This window comes from Capsicum annuum, chromosome 7 (assembly GCF_002878395.1).
Source record: "Capsicum annuum cultivar UCD-10X-F1 chromosome 7, UCD10Xv1.1, whole genome shotgun sequence".
NCBI lineage: Eukaryota > Viridiplantae > Streptophyta > Magnoliopsida > Solanales > Solanaceae > Capsicum > Capsicum annuum.
Genome location: NC_061117.1, coordinates 158,517,081 through 158,528,867, shown reverse-complemented (window position 1 = coordinate 158,528,867; position 11,787 = coordinate 158,517,081). Strand labels below are relative to the sequence as shown.

Here is an 11,787-nt window from a genome sequence, read left to right as displayed (position 1 = left end):
TATGTGATTTATATAATGTATAACATATAATTGGGGGCTATGAATTTGAAAACCCATATATGTTGAATGTTAAGATGACTCTTAATCTTTTATAGGTTCATTAATTTGTGTTGGGTTCGATATCGAAAAGGTGTCATGCGGAAGCTTAAAGTTGCAAACCAAAGCATTAATAATTCAGACGATAAAGAAAAACATAATACTAAAAATATATTATTGATATGATTAGTCGAATGGCCTATATATTAAAATTAATATTGGATAACATAAATCTATTGAGAGAAAACACCCCCTAAACAAAACTCTTTAAAGACTACATTGTGAATGTTATTGTGTTATGGTATGAGAAGAGGGACCTTCTATTTATAGATGTCCAAAACCTTTTCTTCAAGAAAAAGGTTTGTCAAATATGGAAAAGTTTTATATTTTTCTTTCAGGAAAAGTAAACGTAAGTATGGTATTATAGTGCCTGCATTGTGGGTGTTATTGTGTTATGATATGACAAGAGAGGTCTTCTATTTATTAATGTCCTAAACCTTTTCTTTTAAGAAAAAGGTTTGTCAAATATAGAAAAGTTTTATATTTTTCGTGAAAGTAAAAATAAGTATGGTATTACTTTTATTTTTCTTATAAGAAAAATAAAACTTAAATTTAGTAAGAAAATTAGGACAAAACCTCTAACAATTTGATATTAATGTTGAAGATGAATATCCTTAGAATGCTCCTTAAATTTTAAGCATTATTGACCCTTAATCTTCTATAGGTTCACTACTAATTGAATTTTAATTTTTAAGTGGGAAAAAGAAAAAAGAACCAAGATAATTGGGTCATTTGGTAGAGAAGATTGGACAGATAAAGTTGAAAAAAATTACATATATACACAAGTTAATTATTAAAATATTACATAAAATTCCTATTTTGAAAAGTAATTACAAAAATCTCATATTAATTACATAAAATCCCTTACTTTTACTCTTTCTCTCTTATCCCCCTCACTCATACATACCAAAATAACATTTTTTGCTCCATATTTTATGCACCACTTTTTGCTCCATATCTGTGCTCCATTATTTACGCCTAGAATCAAGCTAACGTGATCTGGGGAGTTTCAAATTATTCAGTTATCAACCATTAACTGAACAAAGTTCACTTTCTTCATTTAATATTAAGTTTTTTTTCACATTTACCAAATCAAATTTGGATTCGAATTTTTCTTTGTTGCAGGTATGTACTCATCAAAGTATCCGCTTTTGTAATTAAATACCATTGTGAGAGTTGAATTTTTTCATATTTTTTCATATATTTCAAAGTCAGATCTTTGCCTTTTTTTTGCTATTTATTTGTAAGTGGTTAATCCATAAAGTATAAACTTTGCAATGGAGTCTGATCCGAGCTATATAAGATTACATTGTGAGTTGTATAAGGTGTACACATACATGTGAAACTGTATAAAATTATATTATGACTTGTATAAGGTTTACACATATGTGTGAAACTGTTGTTTGGTTTAGTGTATAAGATTATATTATACATTTTATTCTATGTATAAGATTACAGTATACTTTTGTTAAGATTATATGACAAAGTGATATCAAATCTTATTCTATGTATAAGATTACATTATACATTTTGTTAAGATTACATTGTGAGTTGTATAAGGCATACACATACATGTGAAGGACTGTTGTATCAGGTTGTCTTTTATTTGTTTTGGCAATCTGATTCTATGTTTACCCCTTTTTTGTGTTTCTTAGATGGCTATTGAGAAGGTTTTATTTTAAAGTTTATTATGGGGTAGATCGTAGATGGCTATTGAGAAGGTTTTATTTTTAGAGTTTATTAATGGTAAAAAGGATTTGTTTATTAATTAGGGGTATTTAATTAGTGGTAAAAAAAGAAACTGTTGATTGTTTAGGAGAAAATGGAAATGTTCCTTGTTTTAAGGTGCATAATTATGGAAGAAGTCTACTACTTTGTTTATATTAATATTTGAAGTTTATCATTACTAACTAATTTTGAATTTGATTTATCAGTTACTATTTTCATGCCTCCATAAAATCAGTGGATTAATTAATGGTGTTAATTGTGAGAGATAATAATGATATCAGTTTTTATTTTCATAATTGTAGGCTAATTGGTTCACCTCATACATTGTAGTAACGTATTATTAGAGACATAGTAATGTGTAAGTATTTTTCAAAAGCTGGGAGAGAGAAAGTATAACCAGAATCCTATGTAATTACTTTCATAGAGGTTGGGATTTATGTTGTAAAGTTATTCTATAAATTCAGATATCTCATATGATTTATTATTTTATATAACTTATGTCATCATTTAAGTGTACTCAATTCGTTTCATTTTAGTTTACCTATCTTACTAAATCGGGGGAGCTGGAGTGGGTAAAACAGTACTCATTATGGAATTGATTAACAATATTGCTAAAGCTCACGGGGGCATATCCGTATTTAAGCCAAAGTGATAGCGACTGTAGCATCCACCGGTAATGTGTGGAAGAGGGTAAGATTTCTATGTGATAGGACATATCAATACCTTTTGCATCTTTTCATTTGAAAAGAAATATAGTGGAAATAAATTTCTCATATTAGTTGATCACTTATTAAATCAGGTAGAATTAATTATTTTTTTAATTTTATTCCTACAATTAATTATATACATTAAATGTGAACGATTACAATTTCAATATTTATTATTATGCCCAATAAATATCACTAATATGTGTAAAGGTAAAATAATAAACTTTATCATTCAATTTATATTTTTTAAATCACCAAACAAAATGAAATATGCTCAAAATAAAAAATAAACAAGAAAGATAAATATGATCCTTATCCTACAAGAAGTGTTGTCACCTTTCCTTTTCTTACATATATATACTACTCCCTTCGTTCTATATTAGTTGGTCGCGGACTTGACATATCTATTAAGAAAACAATAAATAAAGATGTATTTTACATCTTTATTTTTATGTCTTTTAAAGTATAATTATCAATACAATGATTAAACAATAAAATTTGGTACTACATATTACTTCATTTCATGCATTACGTCTAGAACATGAGTATTTATAATTGAAACTAGTAATAATCATTTAATTTTGATTTTGAAATTGAGATCATTTATGCATCATTAAATAATTTTGAAAAATATGAATGTATTTAGTATTTCTATCAACAGTAAAACGAAAAACACATGTATAAAATACTCTTGATTTAAAACGTGAACAACTAAATTGAAACAAACATTTTTAGTGGATGTATTTAGTATTGCTCTCTCTATTTCATAGTAATTGACCTTCTTTTTAAAAATAGTTGTTTCAATTTAGTTGTTCAAGTTTTAAAATCAAGAATATCTTATACCTATGTTTCTCGTTTTATCCCTGAAAATACTAAATACATCCATAATTCTCAAAATTATTGAATGGTGCATAAATGATTTTAATTCTCAAAACTAAAATTAAATAATTATTACTAATTTTGATTATAAATACTAAATATTCTAGACGTAATGCATGAGATGAAGTAATATATACTACATTTCAATTTAATCATTATATTGCATTGATTATTATACTTTAAAATACATACAAGAATAAATATGTAAAATACATCTTTATGTATTAATTTTTTAATAGGTGTGTCAAACTTCTGTGAAACCGAGTAAGTAATTCTTTTGACTAAATTTATTATCACTTTGATAGAGATAAGAGGAATGTTAAAAGGAGATAACTCCTTTTCAACTCTCTTGCTACATAATATCAAATATTCAAATTTTACCCTTATATATAAGACAGTAAGCCATGGACCAACATTGCATCACATGGCAGTACAAACAGCATTCTAAATTGTACACAGGATGTCTTCCATATTTTTCCTCCGTGGGGCCCAATTTTATTGACTAACATTGCTTGTATCCATGTGTAAAGAGTTGAAATCTCCTCCATCTCACCTTTTGCTCAGACGTTTCAAGAGGAAACAAATTCTCTGAATGGAAGCGGCTAAGTTGAGTATGGGGATATCTATCCTCTTCTTTTTCAAGCTTAAATAGTAGGATTTTATACTTGCGTCTTCCTAATTTGGTTTGATTAACTCATGGATTTATTAGAGAGAAAGAACTGTACAAAAAGAAAAGGACAAGGAAAATAAAAGAAGGGTTATGAAGCATAGGAGAGAGCGAAGTAGAAATCCAAATTCCAAATGAGTAATCGCTGGTATCAAGTTGTTAGAAATTGATTCACTTCTTCTTAAACTTGCCCCTATCTGTCTCTTCTCAAATCTCATTTTTATGACCCTAATTTTCTTGAAATTGATCCCTTTTTGAGGTGAATTGCCATTTAAATAATTTGGAAGATTCTAAAACCCCTTTAGGTACGTTTTATTTTATTGCTTAAATTCATTTGTGCTTTTCTGTTTCTTTTCATTTTTTATTGCCATGCTTATTCATTTTTGTTTTCACTTCTTTTATTGTGCATTTTCTAATTATTGTAATATTTTATACTTGCATGTTCCTAATTTCTTTTCTGGCCATTATTTGTGTTATTTACTAATATATGCATTTGGATTGCTGCTTAATTGTCTGATAAGAAGGGGGACTAAAAAGTAAAAGGGGCAGCAGAGAGATGCAAATTATTTTGTAATGATCTCACATATTGTTCATTGGTTCGGCTGTTCCTTAAAGCACTCTCGACTCTGATGTTAAATCTTTAATCCATGCTCTTTTGTATCTGTCCAAGAAGACTACAAGTCCCCAGCAATTGTCAATGTCTTTCATCAGCGTTTTTTGTCTGTCATTGATCGCTGTCGTTCACTGCCTAGCATAGAATTGACATCAAGATTTTTGAAATTAGTTGTTGCACCAATAACACAGAGCTTTTTGATTTGGTTGCTTTTCAGATGCTAAGAAGCCCAAGGCTGGATAAGTTTATTTTTTATGGTACTTTGATGACCAAAGCTAAGTTTTCTGACGGCGGAGTTGAGAGGCTTAGCAATGATTTGTCAATTTTATTCGGGGTGTTCGGAGGTGTCCGTGGCTGTAGACCTCCACTTTTTACTATTCGAACCAAAAGAACATCCCAACTGCTATGGGACAATAATCATGAACAATCTCCTTCAGGTGAATTGATCCGAACAGATTCGAAAGGTCGATCTGGCATTTCACATTATCTGTTCTTTTTCCTGGTACGTTTGATTGTACGCCCATGGTTCTTTTTTTTACCTTAAATTTGCTTCAAAATCACCGCACTTTGAATTTTTCGAAAGCGTAGTAACTGTACTTTCTTTTTCCTTTGAATTATGCTCTTTCTGTATGAAGTTGACGACTATGGTGACCTTTCTCAACTCCTTAAAGAGCACTGACAGGCTGCTACAGAGCTGAAATTGTGATAACAATGCCAAATAAATGAACTGTGCTTCCAGCCGTCCACATCATGAAACCCATCATCATCAAACTCTTGAAAGGTGCTTGTGCCTCTTCCCACTCTTTTTGTTCCAACGAATATTAAAATTAAGTTCATGATTGGTGTAAAAAAGTGAGACAAAGGAAGAGCTAGAGAAAATCTCTTTCTGATGCTTCATCACCTTATTCGCTACCAGCTTCCTGCTTCCTCCTTTGATCCCCTTTCGACTTCTTCCTCCCCTCACTCTGTAAATTAGCTGGTATTAAACTCTATCGGATCCCCTTTCGGCTTTCCCCTTCCCTTACTCTGTGAATTGGCTGATACTAAACTCCATATGAACGACCTGGTTAGCTTGTTACAAATGATACAAACGGCATACTAAAAGAACCTGGGGTACTTTCCTATTTAAGATGGTCATTCTACTGCTGTCATATGTTTACTTTCATGGAAAAATTGATTTAGCTTTCAATTATAAAGCCAAATTTAGGTGTTGGGCAGCACTTCAGCCCCGTGAACTGCCGTTTATCCGCTAAGCTCTTTTCTGTGGTAATTGTTGCAAGTAGTGTGTCTTTTGCAATAGTTTTCCGAATCAAAAGAAAACCAATCAGAATGATAGTAGACAACAACCAGTTGGATTGACACTTGATTGTCTAATGCTAAAGTTTAAACAGCATGACACTGAATTTGCATAAGAACGAGAAACACATAGATCAATCATTGAACTTGACCGACACTCGATTCTCTAATGCTAAAGTTTGAACAGAATGATAGAGAATTTGCATAAGAATGAAAAATACGAATTAATCATAGAACTTGATGCAAGTTACTTCACTGGTGAATGTTCCAAGGCCTATATATTTGATTTTATTTCATTGCACTTGAGCCGAGGGTCTATTGGAAACATCCTACCTACCTTCAGGTCCTTCACAAGGTAGATAGAAAATGGTGTAATCTGGAAGGTTCTTGATTCAGTAAAAGCAGATTAGGTTAAATTAAAGAAATGTACTTTCAAAATAGAATGTCATACGGAGCTTTGATACATCTGTCATGTAAAATCTTTGATTGAGATTGACTGATGCTCTTTAAAAGGACGATAAGATTATTTTCTAACAAAAATATCTGTATGTTGTAATCTTGTGTTTTCTTATTTTCAGGTCATAGATTCCATCCTCGGGTATCTCAATATAACTTGTGACCCTGCAACGTTTATTCAGGTTTGCTCTTGATAGTGCTCTCTTCTGCTTGCGTTCTTTAACAAATTTAATACCTGTTATTCCTTTTAGCCACACATTTGGTAGTAAGTCCCCCCGGACTATGAAATGGAGTTGTCAAAGAAATTGAATTTTGTTTTGGTCTAACAACTCTTTGCATTATGTAAACATATTCTGGTTCTTATTTGTAAATGGAAGATTATAATCCAAATGTGCTCGCCTGCATCATCCAAGGGTTCTTTTCTCTTTTCTTCAAGCTTATGATTTTCTTCCTGAGAGTGAATTAAAGGAATGCGTTGTTACTCTGGATCACTCCAATTTCTCTGATTTTGTAGGTCAACACAAATTCATCGTCGTTGAATTCTACGCTCCTTGGTAACTAAATATTGCTCTGATTTTATTTTGCTATGTGTTTTTGAATCTGTAGCTTCTTTGTTCGAAAGCAAATTTCAGATATTTTATTTGTTTTTCGGTTCCGTTAAAAGACTGATTTTTTGTCGGTATACTTTTTTTTCTATTGGAAGTCGATACGGATTTTGTAAATGAAACTTAAACACATGCTACGGATATTAGTACTGAATGACGTGAGTGAGTAGAGCACCATGAGGTCTTAGGTTCAATTTCCAATAGAGACAAAAAACATTGAGGTGATTTGTTCCTATCTGTTCTAGCCTTTGTGGTCAGAGTCCGTGATACCTGTTCTTGGTAGCTGGTAGCAGGTTGGCAGGTGTCCTGTGGATTTAGTCTAGGTGCGGGCAAGCTGGCCCCGACGCTATGGTTATAAAAAAAAAAAGCTATGGAGATTACCATAAGTTGGGTCTTTTACTAATTTATATCTAGATTGCCATTTTTGCGAAACAATATGGTTTTCATGAAAAATATGTTCTGCTGGGCAAATATTTACTTTGTGAAATTATTGTCTGGTGTTTAATTTGAATTGAAAGTTGGAGATATATGGTTATCCATCCGAGGTGCAGTTTAATTATTGTGGATATCCTCGAGTAGTGAAGATTGACTACAATGCCCAAGTCTTGAATGTAGTAAGTGATATGAAACAAGAGTTGGAATATATTTCTTTTTAATAAAGAAAAGTGAATTATGGACGATACAATCGTTCTACCATTTTTCCTTGAATTTCCAAAATTCGCGGTAACCAAATTCTGGAAAGGAAATAATTTCAGCAGGAATGATGTATATTTTTACTTAATGATACAGTTGATTCTCTGAGACTCTGACTAAACGGTCAAAGCTAGAAGCTTTTGTGCATCTTGATAATTGAATCAATGAAGTTATTTGCATTTCTGTTGATGATTGTTTCTATTCAAGTTATATGAAAATTCAATGCCTCAAATTAGAAGCAAATTACCTTTTTTTCCCAAGTTTACTAATTACTTTGATATTTATAGGTGTGGTCACTGCAAGAAACTTTCTCCAGAAGTAAGAACCACTAACATATTCCTTTGTATTTGAAAAGAGTAATAGCCTTTGGAGCATAAGGAAGGACAACATATTTAAACATTTTTCTTGATTAATTTGCAGTTTGAGAAAGCGGCGCAGGTTTTAAGCCGGAATGATCCACCAATTTTTCTGGCCAAAGTTGATGCCAATGAGGAAGCAAACAAGGTTCTTGCCAGAGAGTTCGAGATAAGAGGTTTCCCCACAATTAAGATCTTGAGATATGGAGGTAGCGTTGTTCAAGATTACAAAGGACCACGTGAGGCAGATGGTATTGTTCTTACTTGAAGAAACAAAGTGGTCCTGCTTCTGCTGAAATTAAATCTTCTGAGGATGCAGATGCTGTTATCGATGTCAGTAAGATCAATATTGTAAGTGGCCTCTCCTCTCTGCATCCCTCTCATTATATGTGTACACATGCGCACAAATGCATCTGCCCACACCGGAGTGACCCAATACACAAACAACCACACTCCCACTGTTTGTTTTGTATTCTCTTAAAACTCAAGAAATATACAAAACTGGAGTTGATAAGTATAAAAATTCTTATAGGTTGGTGTCTTTCCTTAGTTCTCTGGGGGAAAATTTGAGAATTTTACAGCTCTGGCTGAGAAATTGCATGCTGACTATGATTTTGGTCATACTTCGGATGCTAAACTCCTTCCTCATGGGGATTCATCAGTTTCTGGCCCCGTGGTTAGGTTATTCAAGCCCTTTGATGAGCTTTTCGTAGATTTCCAGGTATTGTATTGTGTGAAAATCTTCTGTATTTTCTGATATACTAGACAAAATTTCAATAATTGATCATATGTACTTGTAGGAGTTCGATGTGGATGCCTTGGCAAAGTTAGTTGAAGAAGCAATTATTCCTACTGTGACTGTATTTAACAAGGACCCCAACAACCATCCATTTGTTATTAAATTCTTCAACAATGCAAATGCCAAGGTGCGACATTTACTTGGTCTCTACCAGATTTATAGTGCCTGTTGATATTCTGAGTCTTCGTGCTGTCTAAACCCGCATCTGTTTTTTGTTGATAGATCTCTTTAGTTTGAACATATAAGACGCTATACAGATGAATCGCATAATGTATGCTATTAGCTTCACTTGGTGCGTCTTATTTTCCATTTTGGAGGAACATTGTTTGATAGATTAGGGACCTGTGTAGTGGGGCAAGAATAGTGTAAAAGATATACTATAAGTGTAATTAAGAAGGCCAGCTGTATATGTAGTAGTAATAAAAGAGAAGAGTAGTATAGTGTTGTATATAGAGGCACTATAAACAATAGTAAAGGTACTCTTCTTGACCTGGTGAGAATGATAAATACTAATAATGGCAAAATAAGCGGGTCTTCAGTTACTACTCTTTTTATTATTTCCAAACTTTCCCACTTTTCCTTTCTTTTTTTCCTTCTTTAGTTTTCTTGTGCACATAATTCATGATTCAAGAACAGTAATTTAATTCTGTCCAAATGTTTTCTTTTTGACTTGGAAAGGCGGGTGACTCGAGGCAAGAGGAGGAGGTGGTGGTGAAGTTGGACTCTCTGGCAGTTTGCAAGAGGGATTGTTTTAACTATCTTGGGTCTATGATCTAGGGAAATGGAGAGATAGATGAGAATGTCTCGCACCATATTAGGGCAGGTTGGATGAAATGGAGGCTCCTTCGGGGATTTTATGCGATAAGAAGGTGCCTCCAAGCTTAAAGGCAAATTCTATAGAGTTGTAGTCCGGTCGGCTATGTTGTACGGAGCGGAGTGTTGGCCAGTTAAGACTTTCCATATCCAAAAGTTAAAGGTGGCGGAAATGAGGATGTTGTGTTGGATGTGTGGTCTTACAAGGGCTGATAGGGTTAGGAATGAGATTATTCGGGAGAAGGTGAGAGTGGTATCGGTGGAGGAAAAAATGCGGGAAGTAAGGTTGAGATGGTTTGGTCATGTGATGAGGAGGGACACGGATGCCCCAGTTCGTAGGTGTGAGAGACTAGCGTTAAATGGTTTCAAGCGGGGTAGGGGTAGACCAAAGAAATACCGGAGAGAAGTGATTAGACGTGACATGGAGCAATTACGTCTCACTGAGGACATGACCCTGGATAGGAAGGTCTGGAGGAAAAACACTAGGATAGAGGGATAAGGTGGGTAGATGAATCGTAGTCCGTAGTTAGGAGGGTCTTGGTGTCTTTTGTTTGGTATTGTACATTACTTTTGTGGATGTTGTATCTATGTTAGTTTTATCATATTTCATGCTTTGAATATTTTTGTATATTGTCCTGTGTCTTGAGCCGGGGGTCTATCGGAAATAGCCTCTCTACTTTTTTAGAGGTAGTGGTATGGACTGCGTACATTCTACCCTCCCCAGACCCCACTAGGTGGGAATATAGTGGGTTTGTTGTTGTTGTTGGAAAGGCTGGTGAATGGGATTTGAGTGATTGGATATGGGATGGTAATAGATTTACTGTAGCACCATTGAATAAGGAGATTCCGGTAGTTCCAGAAGTTTCTGGAATCTTCGATGGTTTTTCATTTGAATGTTCAGATGAATTGACGTTAGGAAAAGGTAAAGAGAAGAAAGAAAAGGAGGCGGACAATTGTAATTGAAGAAGAAGATGATGATGATGGGCAGAATGGGGGTGAAGGTGGATTGCTTAATTTGAAGCTTGGTGAACAATTGTATCCTGTGATGGAAGGGGAAATGGAAAAATGGGAAGGGAAGAGTGGTAAAAAGGCGAAAATTGGTGGGGTTTCATCGAATCGTACAATTTGTCAAGTGCAGGATTGTCAAGTTGATTTGAGTATGTCTAAAGATTACCATTGAAGACATAAAGTGTGTGGTGTGCAGTCTAAATTTAAGTTTTGAAAAACACACTTCTTGTTTTTTTTAAAAAAAAATTATGGTGCTCAAAGTAAATTTTTGACAAGCAAGTGTTGAAAGGCTTACTTCGTGTTAAGTTTTCAGGTTCTTCAAATATATTTACCTTGGTTTTGTACAAGTGAATGTGTATGTTTACATCATATGTCTAGATTCATATTAGTTACCAATTATCCTGATTTTTGTGATTTATTTGGTTAGCAATGGTAGTGACAACAACAACAAACCCAGTGTATTCCCACTTAGTGGGGTCTGGTAGTTTGCTTCAAATTTAATGTTTACGCATTTTGAGCTAATATTTACTGCAGATATTGATTGTTTCTGGTATAATAATGTGAATATCTCAGTTAAATGAAGTGAACAAGAGGAAGAGTTCTCGGTGATGGCCCTATCTAAAGCAGTTGTCCCCACAACTATCATACACTTGCGAAAATTTGAAGGTAGTATGTTTGCAGGGATATGTTAACGATAATCTCAACTTCTCTGAAAGGAGCTCAAAAAAAGATGCATTTGCTGCAAGTTTATAATAATTTCTAGAAGTTCAAATGTATTTCATAGTTGGAATACACTTTCGTCAAAGATCTCCCTTCGGATTGGAGATTTCAAAATAGGATATAGTTTCACGTTTTAAATTCACGTGAGATATGAGGTTATGAGAAAAGGAAAAATATGAAATCATATAAGTTTTTACTTGCCTCAAATGTATCAATAGATGCGCTTATGCAATTTTAGCAGTAAGTTCTATCAAAGATATATTTCTTTGTTTTGTTTTTACTTTTTAATGCTATCCTGCTTCATCAAATAATAATTTAGTATAAATAACATAAAGGCAAAATGACTTTTTG

At 33.4% G+C, this 11,787-nt stretch overlaps 1 long non-coding RNA gene across 6 annotated transcripts; it reads left to right on the top strand.

Annotated features, from left to right (window-relative positions):
• Nucleotides 1-3,862: 3,862 nt before the first annotated feature.
• LOC107877789 lies at nt 3,863-11,716 on the top strand. 6 transcript variants are annotated; one of them, XR_001676523.2, is made up of 10 exons: nt 3,863-4,016; nt 4,908-5,192; nt 5,326-5,471; nt 6,565-6,624; nt 6,957-6,996; nt 8,028-8,058; nt 8,161-8,447; nt 8,629-8,817; nt 8,897-9,022; nt 11,290-11,716. It is a non-coding gene; the product is annotated as an uncharacterized LOC107877789 (long non-coding RNA). The 6 variants fall into 6 exon arrangements; XR_001676525.2 differs by having other exon boundaries at nt 3,893-4,021; XR_001676522.2 differs by having other exon boundaries at nt 3,895-4,382.
• Nucleotides 11,717-11,787: the final 71 nt, after the last annotated feature.